A 14229-nucleotide genomic window follows, 5' to 3' on the forward strand; every position below is an offset into this window, starting at 1 on the left:
AAATGAATCGGTATAACCTATGTTTGGAATGCAGAAGTTTCTGATAACAGTATTTGGGCTGATCTATACTCTCGAACCACACTGTTAAACTGTTACAAAACAACTAAGGCATTAAAAACAACAACTTTCCTGAAAGATACCACATAAGGTAATTAAGGACACTAATAAGCAACTTATGTTTACACTTCACATTTGCAGTAGTGCAGCATAAAAAAATTAAACCTCTTGGATAAGTTCGAAAATTTGCCAGTTGTGCATTCAATCCAGTAATTGCAGCCAGAATTTCACCGACGGGGAGCGAGAGTGAGAGAAAACCTATGCACAATGAGCTAATGAAATCAAACGTGTGGTGCGGTTTTGCATGTTAATGCTGGCAGTGGGTGTCAATAGCATTTAAAGATGTCAGCAGGTGGATAGCGAGATGGATGGTCCTCTGCCTGCCTTTCACTTCGCACCCCAAGGAAGTTAAACAGTGTGCTTCTTAAATGGAAAACTTCAATATCTATTTAGAGAGAAGAAGAAAAGACTGTAAGGGAAAATATGGAATGGGGGGGATGGAAGAGAGGGGGAGAAAAGAAAGTGTTGAAATAAGGCAATAAGTCCCTGACCTCAAGTGCACATTGCGACACATTGACGCCATTGTCATTTGTTAATCAATAGAAACACTATGGAGGCTATGCATTTAATGGCACGAGATTGGCAAACCTGTAAGAAAATTAAGGGAGCATCGAGCAGCCTGTTTTTCTGTTTAGTCAATTTGCAAACCTCAATGACTTCAACAGTGCTGAGGGGAACGATGACTTTCAGGCTCACATCGCGGCCACACTGAAATCTAGTAACATCATCATCAGCTACGTATTTGAAGACTGAATTGGCATTGGGTCCAACACGATTCTTACAGGATCGGGCCGTTCTGACTGAGATTGCCGTGGGTGGGAGTGGGCAAAAATAGAGCAGGTCCCGTTAAGGAACAATCAGTTCGCATGTGAAGTCTAGAAGAAGATTCAATCAATCACCGGGCTTAAAGAAGAAGGCGAGTCTGACATGTGGCGGAGACTTCCCCCAGTGCAGTGATTCTCAACCTTGGGATCAAAGTCTGTTCTCATGAGTTAGTGCTCAGGCAAATCAAAACAACAAAAGACTTTTATTTTGTGAAATTGCACAAAACTTCAGTCCCATATGTGAAGTGTGAGCAGCCAGTGAGTTTGCTATGGCATGAAAGAGAGGAGGGTATTCCAGCTGAAATCCTTTAATAATCAGAACTGGTGTCTCAAGGTGGATCAGCTTTTGTCAGTCTGACAGCAAACAGTACGAATATCAATCTGACATTCTGTAACTTGTATTTAAATGAGCAGCTGATTATTCATTTTTTTCCCTGATTATAGAGTTAAATGATGTTAATACAGACATGGCTATAAAACAAACCATTATTTTGGGACTCACGGAGGCTATCTTCTCTTTTTTTTGTCACAATAAATTCATAAATTCAAAAGTCATTCTGACATATTCACACCACACACATACATGGCGGCACCTTTATCTTTTACACATCCACACACCCGTTCACATGCATGCTCGCTCAACTGCCAGGAGCAATTTAGGGTTAAGTGTCTTGTCTCGGAAAGCACTGGCATGTAACTCATGGAGCAGAGGATCAGAACCTAACCTTCCAGTTGGAAGACAAACCACTCTTTACTCCTCTGTGTCAGCCTGAAAAATTAACTGAGGCCTCCTCCAAAGACATCCATGGTCTATATTTGTTTTCATTGCACTACACTACACTACACATAGTCGCCACCAGTTACACTTGACAAACTCTTGCTTATTATTCTAAAATGAACATATACTTATATGTTCATCAGATTATTATTCTAAACAAAATCAAACTGATCAGTCAGTATGAAGAAACATTATCAGTGTGTGTGTGTGTGTGCATGCATGCGTGTGTCTCGTCTTGTGTGGCTCACCCTCATTATGCTCCATCTTTATTAATAACAGCTATGATTTTTAATTTCTTTTGCAGGGCCTAAATTAAATGTGTCATCCTTTAAAATAAATTGTGTAGATCTCACGTGTCATCTCTCTCACGCACGCTCCTTCTCGGTTTCTATCAAACACACACACACACACACACGCACACACACTCACACAAACGGCGAGATGCTTTGATATAATTTACAGGATAAATAAAGCATTGCTCCAATTAGTCTTAAGTCAAATAAATTAGTCATAAATTCAATCAACTCCATTTTTATGGGGCTGAGATTCATGATGTCAGTTGCTGTAAGAAATATATTCTCCAGGCAATGTTATATTAGTGGCAGGACGTAAAGATAATATGATGCATAAAATGACAAGAGGACACAAAAAAAGTTGCAAACAAGTCAAGAACTTGCTGGTATTTGCAAAGAAGATTTGAGTATGTTTATGTATTGATCCATGTCTTATGTTCTCAAATAATCAATTAGTTTTTTGGTCCATAAAAAGTCAAACAATGAGAAAGAAATGTGTATTTTTTCCAAACTATCAAAAATGTCCACAAATCACAGATATGAATTTTCCTTGAGAAAAAAAAAACTGATTGCAATGAATTAAATATCCATTTACGTAATTCCATGTCACAGCCCAAAACCGTACCATGGATTAGGACGTAGCAAACAAATGACAACAGAAGACAAAACAGGCCGAAGGAAATGATGTGGACACGTAGGAGGAGGATGATGAAAGCTGGGAGGCAGAGGAGGAGAAGGGAAAGATGGTGGAGGACAAGGACAGGGGTGAAGGGTGTAACTCACTCCTGTCCCCATCACCAGCACCCAGTCCTAATTTACACAGAACAATCAATCAGATCAGGAGGCAGACACTGATAGAGGACTGCCATGCAACAGGATCCACCACACACACACACACACACACACACACACACACACACACACACACACACACTCTGAAAGAGGTGGAGGACTTGCAAGCAACAGGATCTATTCACGTACACACACACACACTTTTATGCTGACTGAGGTGGAAAAAAGTTTGCAGCTCATATCTGTAGCCTCTACACTGACTTTTCCAAACTAGGCTGTACTGCGTACCAAAGTCACCGAGCCTCCGCCGGGGTCACAATAGGAGGTCAGGGCCCGTGAGACTCTGTGAGCACAGGGGGGAACAGAACAGGAATGAGAGGGAGCAAAGGGGTGAGGGAGAGGGAGGAGAACAATGGCCAACAATAGTAGGGGAGAAAGAGGGAGAGAAGAAAAAAAGAAAGAAACACAGAGGACAGAAATGGCAGTGAACAAGAGGACAAAGTGATTGTGCCCTGCCACGCTCTCAAAGAAAGATAAATGCACCGGCACAGAGAAAGAAGAAAAGAAGGAGAGGGCTGGCAGCAGCCTTATGCCAGTACAGTATTCAGCGTTAGTGTAAAGGAAACAACCCGCTGTATAGACACACACACACACACACACACACACACACACACACACTTGCTTCTGCGGTACTGGGTTCAACAGAACCTCAAATTAACAGCTGCCTCCTAGATTTATGGAGGAGGTCTCTGTCCAAGGTCCTGAATCCAGTGCCTGGCTTACCTGCCGCACTGTGCAGTGTGTCTAAAATTGGTTCAGGAACTTTGCACTTTGATGTGCTGTTTGGTGCTTTGGAGTTTTTAACTGACCTCGGTTAAAAAGACTAAAGGTTTTTGCACATCGGTTGATTGGTTACATGTTCGAAAAAGCTTTGGATAATCAAACCGATAATCAAATATCCATGCCCATCAGTACTATGAACACGATGCAATTGTGTTTATGTCAACTGATGTTATGTCACCATGTCTTAAGTCACTCCCAGTTTGTCCTTTAAAATATGGATTAAGTATTTTAAAAAAAATAAAAAATATCCAAAGGCACTTGGTGAATAACACCTGAGACAGGTTGAGCAACATATCTGTTTTTATATTTTTTGAAGGAAAACGGGTTAAGCACGTGGCTATCAGTAGAGGCTTCTCTTAACCTCCTGGTCTGAACTGTCTGCCTGGTGGCAGGAGCATGAAGGGTGGCTGGGGTCAGACAGGATCTGTTGTGCCTTCCTCCTGCAGCACTGGCTATATGACTGTATGGCTGGCTTTTGTAGTTTTAATGTGGAGTGGTTGGTCGTCATTTAAGCAGCTCTCATTCTGCTTCTTTGGATTATTGTTATTTTCTTAAAACTTGTGGGAGCAGACTGGAGCAGTGAAAGCTTGAAAATGTCTGTGAAGACATCGGCCACTTCCTGTGCACATGCTTTGAGAACATGGCCTGGAATACTTTCCGGTCCAGGACTTGAACAGAAAGAATAGAATCTTACTGTGATGGTCTGATCTTGTCCCCTTGTCCCTGTACTGTCTTTTAGCAGATGTTATGGGCTTTCTGAGCTCGTACTACGTGTTTTTTGTCCTCATGCTACCGGTTTGGGAGGCTGTTGTCCGAGCCATGCTTTTTGCGTGCAGGACACTAGGAGGAGGAAGAGGTGGGGGACTGTTCCTGTGAGTGTGAAAGTGAATGAGTGTTCGTCTCTATGCGTTCGCCCTGTGATGGACTGGCGACCAGTCCAAAGTCCGCCCTGTCTTTGTCTCAGCCGGGATTAGCTCCAGCGGTAGACGGATGAATGAATGAATATCTCGAAAAACCTAGTGTGTGTGCTCTGTGTCTAATTAAAACTGTCCTGATTGATCCCATGTGTGATAAGCCACTGCTGATGCGGTGCATTTCCATCGCAAATCAATCGGTGCTTCTCTGTCATCAGTAACATGGCTTCGCCTTGTCCCTTGATGAATATACGGTTCTATATTAACCAGTGGCGTTGCAACAGGATGAGCAAACCAGCATTTGATTTTTAAGTTTTGTTTAATGTAGAACATCTAATGTACACTCCCAAAATCACTTGAAATGCAAGCAATTAGTGGGTCAGTGTCTCAGCTGGACAAAATTCTGGTTGGTTGGCAATCTTTATCTCCTGTAAAACATGTAAAGTTCTGTCCACAGCTTACTACCTCGTCTATTCAAACACTTTTGTTTGGATTTTATTCATACTTTATAGATCCCAGGAACTGCAGCTGTTGTTATAGTCAGAGATTAACCCTTAGTCTCTCTGTTGTAAAAACTATGACACTGGTTTTAACTCCCCCTTCCTCTTCTTAACGTAGTTGTCGCACTTAAAACTGCTGAATCGGTAACACTGTCGAAAGGAGCTTCCAGTTACTGTTGTTGGGAAACTGGACCTCCCTCTCCCTCCATAAATAGATGTTTGTTTCTGCTCTGTGTTTGTTTGTGTTGCCTCTTTCTGGATCTGCCTGCAGGGACCATTTTTCAGGAAAGACAGCAAGGCTATGGGGAATACTCGCACTTCCTCTTTCTTTTTTTTTTTTACCCCCCCTCTTTTACTTTTCCCTCTTCTCTTATCTTCTGACTAAAAAGCCATGTTTCAAGTCTATATTTTTAAAGTGTCTCCAAAAAACACACCATCAAATTATGTTTTTCCTCATATTATAACATATAATAGGAAGCTAAAACACAACGCATGTGTTGCCTTTACAGTATCTGCAGCTGCCTTTACACTGAAGCTGTTTGTTTTTCCTGCAGCACAACTCTGGCCGACTGTCTGCAGAATGCTGGTGTCCCGGAGTGGCACATCAGTTTGATCAGTTCGCCCAGCACTCCTTCCTCTCCTCTTTCTCCCTCCCTTACTCTTCCTCTTGCTTTCTCATTCTCCCGCCACCCGGCACAGGAAAAAAGGAAGGAGCTGTGCCTCTCAGTTGCTGACCGAGGGGAGAGAAGTGGGAGAGGGAACAGGAAGGAATGAAGAGAGGAGAGGAGAAAGGCAGCGACACACTTGCATCTGTTGTGGCAGCGTCCTGGAACCGGGAAGCAAATGAGACAGTGTGAGAGAGGTAGAAAGAGTATGCCAGAGTGAGAGGAGAGAGAGAGAAAGAGAAGGGGATGTCAGACAGCCGTGTCCTTGAGAACTGCACCACAACTCTTTGAAGAGAGCCGGGAGATGGTGTAAGTAACGTGCATCTCAGTGGGATGTGTGTGTTCTATGTGTATGTGCTTTATGATTATACTTAGTGTTTCTCTCTCTCTCCCTCCCTCTCTCTTTCTTTCTTTCTTTTTGTGTGTGTGTGTGTGTGTTTGTAACCTGCTGCTTGCACACTGACCTGCCAAGTTCACAGTGGAGGGGGTTTGGCTGCCGATCGTCTCTGCTATTGTCTGCCTGCCTAAGTGTTGCTGACAGGGGATTATGGCAAATACAAAATGCCGTATGGACACGGAAACACAGTGCCAAACTTAATCGACACACACACACACACACACATACACACGCATGCCTGAAGCTCCATGTTGAGAGTTCTGTTTGACTACAATCATATATGTATTCCTCTGTTTCTTCCATTTTTGGCAGATTTGCAGTATATCATTTTTATATAATAATCCATTGTGGGTCAACATTATAATGACCTTGGACCACAAGATATGCGATTGTATTAGTGTTGCTGTGTCTACAGAAGTCAAGCTTAAATAGCTAGTTGGGTTTTTCTCAGGTGGGGTTGTATATGAGGTCTTGACATGGATTGAGAAGCAGCGGAGGATGGGCTGACGTGAGCTCAAAAAGCCATGGAAACAAAACAAACAAACGAAAAAATGTTTTAGACGGCAACCACTCCTGTGACATGTGAAATTATTGTTTTTGTATGTAGGTACTTCCCGCTTAAAAAACCCCACCTATCCCTTTAAATACATAAATTCTGGTGTGACGCCTGGTTATTGACCGATTGTCCAACCCAGTATCCTTCATACTAATAAATGATGTGGAATATGCTGGCGACCAGCCAGACTTATTTGAATTAATCTACTGCACATGGTGTGGCCTTGTGGCTTGGAGGTTGTATGTTCAAACCTTGCGACATCTCGGAATCAGAGCCAAGTGGTGTGACCCATTGAACTATTTGTAACTAATCATAGGCCACACAAGCCACACGGCGTGCCATCGAGCCCAGATGGGTTACGCTCATCAAAACCTAATGAAAACCAACATGTCACTCATGTTTCTGAAAGCATTCTTGAGATGAATGTCCTGACTGTCTTGTACATTACAGCCAGTTTCTTTAACCAATAGTCGAACAGGTTAATAAACAATAGTGGGTTAATCATGAACAATAAATGATGTTGTACTAATGTTAGCACATTAGTTGAATGAATGAAAATGGACAAAACAACGAGGCTTGCGCTCATGTTGGCCTGTCATTAAGTCAGGCTGCAGGGGAAACACTCTGTGATGACACAGATGTTTGTGGGATAGTTTGCTTTATACCAGTCAAAGGGATTCACATCCAGAGGAGAGGATGATTTTTTACTTTAGTGTCAGTGCTTTTAGATGCACTTGAAAAGTAGTAATGCTCAAGAAGTGACTTCTTACATGACTACTTTTGGTTGATGTCCACCCTTTGTTGGTAAAAATCTTACACAGCATGTGAGCTTTGGAGAAATGACAATGTAAAAGTGAATTAGTCAATGCATTTTTAATTGATTAAATTCTTAATCTCAATCAACCAACCGTTGTTTAACCATTAACATCCCGAGTCTTGAAATGAGAACGTTATTTTGTCATCAGAAATGCCAAACAGTTGACACGTCATCATTTTTGGCAGGCGAGTAAAATCTCCTTTCCTCTCGCGCTCACTGTGAAGTGTAGCCAGTGGAAATACATGGAATACTCCAGCTGAGATACCATCACACCCAAATCTAAAACTGCCCCGGTTGCATCATCTCTTATAAAGCAATGTGGATATCGCATGTCCGGTATCATCCACTGTGTTTGATCATTTAGGGAGACAAGTGTCGCGTAATTCATACTCCCTGTGATATATTTAGATATTAAATTATGGCATACTAAGTGCGTAGATAGCATAGCAGAGGATGTACGTATATCATTTCTCTGTCTTTGCAGCACCAGTCATGAAAGACACAGGATTCATGTTTCCAATCAACATCAGTGTTGTATCGTAAATTATAGAGATAATTTTAACTCCTTGTACTTTTGAAGTTAACCTTTGAAAGACTACACAGTATATTGAGTGTCGAATGAGCTGTGATGCACGTTTATTTTACATTTGACAGCTGCTGTCATTAATTATTATTGTAATACTAGTATTTATTTGTGGGTTTTTTTTAAAGTGTCATCACAGTTTAATACTACATGTGCAATTTAATACACAATATTGTGAAAAAAAAAAAAAAAAAAGTAGGCCACATACTAGTTGGTGTAGTGGTTAGCAAGAAGACGCGGATTCGTGACCTGGTTGGAACAAGGGCCGTTCTGCATGGAGTTTGCATGTCCTCCCTGTGTGTGCATGGGTTTTCTCCAGGTTCTCTGGTTTCCTCCCACTGTCCAAAAACTGTCTCTCCTGTCACAACCTAATCAGGGTGTACCCGGCATTTTGCCCTATGTCCGCTGGGATTGGCTCCAGCGCCCCCCACAATCCTAATGTGGAGGATAAAGTGGTAGAAGATCAGTGAGTGAGTGATATTGTAAAAAGTGTAATCTATATCTTTTGGCGTTCCGATTCAGGAAAATTGCTTCAGGTATTCTATAGTAATGTATTTGTGGCCTTCAGGCATAGCTTGCATTAAGTGGTTTTTAACTTCTTTATTTCTAAATTCAAACTTTTTGCGACAAAAGACAAGAAAACTTAATGAATGCAAATGGCTCTTAAGTGAAAGAGGAGGCAGACAACTTTCTAGTCCCTTGTGGTTCCAAGTAGTGTAATTGTTCGGTTACTGTTGTCAATAGATCCTGCAGAGGCAAGATGCTTGTCAGATGCTGGAACTTTTCTTGAAATGTTCACAGAAACGAATAAAGACAGCAGGGATTAGCATTCTGAGGAGATCTTTTAAAAAGCCTGCAGCCAGCCAATTTGTGCGAATAACTTCAAGTTAAACATCTCATAGTATTAATATGTATAGGCTGGTTGTGTAACTTTACTGATCTACAGTAGTAGAAGGACAACCAAGTGCATATTGTTCATATCAAGTCTTAGAGTTCTCTCCTCTCCAGCTCGGAGTTTTTGCTTCACCTGTTTTGTGCCAGTTCTCTTGTGAGGTGGAGTTGTTGTTTTTTTGCATTTTCAAATCTGCAATCACTGGGGATGGTGGAACAAAAAATATTCTTTGTTGTTTTGGTCTATGCAGTGGATGATGCAGTTTCTTTGTGCTGTGAATTGGGTCGTCCTCTTTTTTTTGTTTCTTTCCAAAACTGCACCCCACTTGTTTGATTGATTGCCTGTCATGAACGTACAGTATTTATGCAGCATAACTATAATGTGCTCTTAGCATCAATGAAATGATGCTAAAACCAGAGTTAATGTTGTCCACAGTATATATTTAGACTTCAGAAACTGTCCCCTGGGTGAGGATGTAAGTAGTAGTAGTAATGTGTGTGTGCGCGTGTGTGTGTTTATGAGTGCTTAGTGTGTTGAGGCAGCGCTGGCCAACCAATTGAGGTCAGCCACTCAATAATTAAAGCGTGTCACTGGTCGACCAGTCAGAGAGACCAATGTCGGGTCAGAGAGAGAGAAAGAAAGTGAGTGTGACTGTTAAAAGAAAGAGACAGAGGGCAGATAAGGAGATACAGAGGCTGGGACTGAGCGGAAGGAAGAGAGTGTCATATTTGTGTTCAGATCTACACTTGAGAAATGCTGCTGGTCAGTATTTTTGCTTTGTCCTATCATGTACTGTCATGTGCCCCCAGAGTTTTTACTTGTTGTGGTACAAATCTGACCAAATAAGAATACTTTTTTTTTTTTCATTTTACCTTATTACAGTATCTGAGAAGTGAGCACACCAGATACACACAGCAGTTACCCGAGTAGAAGAACATCAGGTAAGGTGAGCAGCAAATCATCAAAATTGACAGTATAATAATCTCAGTGTGTATTTAAAAACGTTGTCATAATTGTTTCATGTGATAGTCAAGTAGCCAAATACAGGCCTAAAGGATAAAGGAAAACAGTATTTATTGGGGGTTGGGGTACAAGGGTAAACAGACAGTGTTTTAAAACCTTTGGCTGTGAACAAAGGGTAAACAAACTACTATACACTAAGGAAATGTGGGATATTTACACCATGGTAACAACAATTAGGAATATGTGTAAACACCTACACACACGCAGACACAATACATGGAAAACAGCAATGTTTTAATCCAAAAAAGCTCTTATATAATAATAATAATCCTCTTTCAAGTCCAAACTAAAGGTTTCCAGATGCTTGATGTTCTAATGTGAGAACAATGTTCTGAGGCAGTGGCATCTTTAAACACCAGCTTGTATAATGTTAACATAAAGAAAGGTCTGCGGAAAAAGGTTTTAATTGTTAATTTAGACACTGACTGGCCTTGGTGGAGGTTTCCACATTGTTTTCCCAGTGTTTTTTTTATATACTGTATATTATTACTTGGATTATACCAATCAGCTTTTTTTGATCCCGACATAATGAGTATCTACCAATACAGAGTCTTGATACGATACTGACATTTGCAATATAAGAGCTGCACACTACAACGATTTTTAGAGAAATAATATTCCTGACTGGAGTTTAGAGAGAGATAGAAGAGCAGATTCCTGCTGTGAGGATGTAGAGGGAGAGAGCGATGGCTGGGGTGGAGCGATCCAGTGCTGTGTTTGTGTACAACTGTGTCCAAAATGTTGAAAATCGTCTCTACATGTTTATGAAACAGGTGGTCTGATACTGGAGCGTTTTAAGTTTTATCTTCTGCTCAGACACTGGCGAATGTGTGTACTGTAGCACACCAAGAAAAAGAAGAATTTTGGCAAATTATGTCAATGATTGGTAATATTAAATAAATGCCCACTACATGTTTGCCACAACAAAGTCCTGCTACAGTCCACAGCTAAATTAGCCAACAGCTGGTGCTTGAGAGGAAACTCTGCAACTCGAGTAAAAGATCAAGAAGAGTTGATGAGGGTGGTCTCCCATCTCTGGTTGGCATTTTTTTTTTAAATGTTTAGATTGGCTTTGATCCAATACCACATAATATCACAAGTTGTAAACTCAGAATGACTTTGTGTCATTAACTTCAATTCTTACCCTGAGATATCATCTGGAGGTTGTAATCAGATCGTAGCTCTGGCCTGATGTGAGTTTCATTTTAACTGGAAGTCTTTCTGCAGTGACTTCCTATTAATACACTATGCAGTGGTTGCTGCCTGCCAGCCTGCTTGTGTACACACACACACACACACACACACACACACACACGCAAGCATACACATATTGGTAACTAGAGACATAAGGCTATTCAAGCACAACAGACTGCAGTCCACTTTAAGCACTGATGATGTCATTTGGGACAACATATTGTTCGTGGCTCACCTGCAAACATGAAGTTAATTCAGATAGATCTTTCAAGACTATACTCGTAATATTAAAAAAAGTTGGGACAATAATGGAACAAGAATAAAGTCGGAAATGGGAATAAAGTCATTTTAAAATAATACATTTGTAATATTATGAGATTCTTTTTTATTATTATATAATGTATTATGATTACATGGCAACAGAACACAGATGTAACCAGTGATAGTTAGTTGCCATTTCCTCCTTGAGTTCACAAATGAGATGATTGGTGATTTTGCCGAGGTCTGTGTGATTCTTTCTTCCAAAGAGACTCCGAGACACTTTACTTCCTGATGCTAAAGATAATGCGGTGCTGATGTGACAAACATATTTAAGTATTTCTCAATTTGTGGGTAGGGTTAGACTTTTTTAAAATCTACAACTTTAGATTACGACTTTCTTCTCAGAAGATTGTGATTTTATTCTCACAATATTATGACTTTATTCTCATTCTCATAAGATTGCGACTTCATTCTCATAATATTATGACTTTATTCTCAAAAGACTACGTCTTTAATCTCGAGAGATTGCAACTTTTTTCTCATAATATTATGACTTTATTCTCATAATGTTTTGACTTTATTCTCATAATATAACGACTTTATTCTCGAAAGATTGCAATTTTATTCTCATAATATTATGACTTTAATCTCGAAAATCTTCAGTTTGGCCTTAATACTCTGTCGTACCGTACAAATCAGTTGACCCTATTCAGATAAATAATAGAATAATAAAGAATATTCCATTCATAATCACATTTACATGTTTCAGTCTATTTAAATTTAAATTTGATACATATTGTCCACTGCTGTCAAAAGTCCTGGTCTGATAGAAGACATATATTCCTATTAAAATCACAATACGTCTTTTGTCTTAATATCCTGATTGTTTATTCTAAAACCGGCTGAAAATATTCATACCAGATATTGTCTTATACTTACTCTTGTCTTAATCTGTCTTTTATCAGAATATTGCTGTCAATGCAGCCAAAGTCAATGACTCCGTCTCCTACAGTTAATCTACTACACACACGTGTATGGTGCATCATATATTAAAGACAAACCAGCGCAGGTCGATATGGCTAAATAGGTTATCAGCATAACATTTTTAAAAGCAGTCAATACCAATAAATATTGCAGTGATTTTCACATAGTTAAACCATTGTGAGTTTTAAATGCATTTAAAAGCAGAACGTCCACATCTTCCATGTCAGAATATGTCTTTCCTTCTCTCTCGCATTCGTCTCTATAATTTCAGGTAGAAGGGAAATAGTTGTCAACTGTCCACTCCTTCATCCCTCGCTTCATCTTCGTCTCTATCTTTTGTTTCAAGTAGTTGAGTCTGTCCACTGGTGTCTCTGTTCTCTCTAAGCCTTCTGTATTTACTGCTAATCCTTTTTATGCTTCTCCCAGCCAGAAGCCCCAGTGAGATCCTGTAGATTTAGCCAGAGGTTGATCTTGTGATTAGTATTCAGCTGTCAGAGCAAGTCAGTCAACTTTTGGAGGCCCCCTCTCATCCCTCACCCTCCCTCTATCATTTACCTATTAAAACCTTAATATATGTATCTGCATTGTAGTCTGTGTGCATGTGTGTGTTTGTGCTGTATCAGGGAATCTCATGTAGCTGTGTGCTCCTGAAGGGAGACGGAGAGAGCGCTGCATTAATGCAGATGCATATCCAGCCTCCTCCCATGAAGTCGCCCTCCATCATCTTAAATGACATGAAAAGAGCTGGAGACAGATATATGCATGAATTAATTGGCTTGAATAGGAGTATTTAGAAGCTTAATCCATGGGGATTAACGCAAGCAGCCCTCTCCGGATCTAAGCTTCTATGCATTTTCAGCAGAGGATTGTTTAATTTCATTCCATCCACCTCCACACATACCACCACCTTTAGTTCTTCAGTCAGTGAGCCTCTAAAAGCTGTCAAGTAGAGGATTAAGAATGTAGAATAACAGATAGCTAAGCGCCCTAATAACCTTTTAAAAAGCGTGATTATTTTATTGTGACTTATTGTTTTAACACCAGGGTGATGCTCTATATTTACTTATGTCTTTTTTACACTTTTTACATATGTTATTTCTTATCCCCCGTGTGTAAGTGGGTTTTCTCCGGGTTTCCCGGTTTCCTCCCACAGTCCAAAAACATACAATATGGGGATTAGGTAAATTGGACACTCTAAATTGACCATGAGAATGGCTGTTTGTCTCTATGTGTCCCTGTGATGGACTGGCCATCTGTACCTGGCCTATCGCCCTATGTCAGCTGAGATAGGCACAGCGCCCCTGTGACTCTCTTGGAGAGGATAAAGCAGTAGAAGGTGGATGGATGGACTTATGTTATTTCACACGTATGATCAATTTAGTCTCAAATTATCCTAATCCCAATCCGCAGGTTTTTCTATCAGAGAAAACGCACACAGATAATCAGGGGAAAACATGCAAAAAGCTCGTTAATGGCTCTGGTCAAAATGAGATTAAAACCTTTGCTTTGAGGTCCATATACTGTTTATCTATCCTCTTTATCTTCCTCCTTCTCCCTCTTCCATCTTTTTTTTTTTTTTCATAGAATTAGCGCTGCAAGTCTATGAGATACTGAGCAGATCAATGCCTATAGATTGGCTCATTGGAAGCCATTAGTTATGGGTTTTTATTAAGCTAGTCATTATTGTGCTTAATCTTGCAGAAAATTAAATTTAGAGTTGTGTACAGTGTTTTGGTTAAAAGTTGTTGATTTCTATCCCCCTCTCCCTCACTCACCAGCTGCTATTTTTTTCTTGC

The sequence above is a fragment of the Microchirus variegatus genome (assembly GCF_963457635.1).
Source record: "Microchirus variegatus genome assembly, chromosome: 14".
Classification (NCBI taxonomy): Eukaryota; Metazoa; Chordata; class Actinopteri; order Pleuronectiformes; family Soleidae; genus Microchirus; species Microchirus variegatus.